We start from the raw sequence: 1,306 nt of genomic DNA on the forward strand, positions 1-1,306 counted from the left end.
CGCGAGGCCCGCGACGGAATGCTGGAAATCACTCGCCTGGAACAGGATCTGTTTGAACAGACCCCCGCGCTTAAGCAGATCCTGGAAGAAGAGTTTCTGAGTCGTTGGGAGGCCCAAGACTAAAACAAAACGCAATTTGTAATGGGGAACGGTATCGGCAGCGTTTTACGACGGTTTATGTTAAATGTTTTTTTAGAAAAAGTTAGCCCACTGTTGTTGCATGCTATCGATAAAAAGAAAAGCGATTGTCGGGATGATTATACTTGTTGCTGCTTTCATAGACTGATATTTGAGATTGCTCAAGTCGGAGAACATTATCAGCGGGGAATAGTTTTACTTACTCAGCCGATGGCAGAGAGAGAAGGACAATCGTCAGAAAGTCTCATACACGCGTGTCTATCTTGTATTCCCGACGATGAATTTGACTGTAATCACATTTTTATATTTTATGCTTTAATCGTAGATGTAGTTGCCTTTAAATTTCATAATAAGCAGCCTTTCGATGTTAATCAGATGCTTTCTACTCTGCATACATGCATCGCTGAAAAGGCCTCTATACGGACCTTACTGCATGTGACATCGCTAATCTACCTCAACAACTGTCACGGCTGTAACTACCTGTAATTGTGTACCCTTGTAATAATGTTTTTAAACTATATCTACCTCAACAACTGTCACGGCTGTAACTAATTGTATGCCCTTGTAATAACGTTTTTAAAACTATATCTTTCACTAAATGTGTGCCCTTGTAATAACGTTTTTAAAACTATATCTTTCACTAAATGTGTACCCTTGTAATAGCGTTTTTAAAACTATATCTTTCACAAAGAAAATGTATACCAGCATTTTGAAAATGTATCTTTCACTAAAATGTATGCCCTTGCAATAAAATTGAGTTGAACAACATTGCAATAGTCTTTGTATATACATGTTTGGCAGGGTGGCCGAGTGGTTAAGGCGTTGGACTTAAGATCCAATGGACGTATGTCCGCGTGGGTTCGAATCCCGCCCCAGCTAAAACTCTTTTCTAAACTCTACACACAATTTCATTAATGTGTTCACTCACCCCCCTCCCCAGACAGCTATAAAACGCCGCATCCCTGCTCTCACCCCCCACACTCTCGCTGTGTGAAAAAGCATGTCTGTTGCCAAGACTACAGCTCGTGTCTTGAGCCGCTCGTACTATGACCCCAGCCAGCCGGGGTCATACGGGGGTGTCTCCAGACTGCAGAGAGCCGTGGAGGATGATACTGGGAAAAAAGTGGCTACCGATGATATCAGAGAGTGGCTGTCTACGCAAGACAGT

The 1,306-nt window shown here is 42.4% G+C and overlaps 1 non-coding gene across 1 annotated transcript; it reads left to right on the forward strand.

Annotated features, from left to right (window-relative positions):
• The first annotated feature begins 934 nt into the window (after positions 1-934).
• On the forward strand, positions 935-1,017 carry trnal-uaa (transfer RNA leucine (anticodon UAA)). The gene has a single exon. It is a non-coding gene; the product is annotated as a tRNA-Leu (tRNA).
• Positions 1,018-1,306: the final 289 nt, after the last annotated feature.

This window comes from Paramormyrops kingsleyae, unplaced genomic scaffold, assembly GCF_048594095.1.
Source record: "Paramormyrops kingsleyae isolate MSU_618 unplaced genomic scaffold, PKINGS_0.4 ups27, whole genome shotgun sequence".
In the NCBI taxonomy this organism is placed as follows: Eukaryota; Metazoa; Chordata; class Actinopteri; order Osteoglossiformes; family Mormyridae; genus Paramormyrops; species Paramormyrops kingsleyae.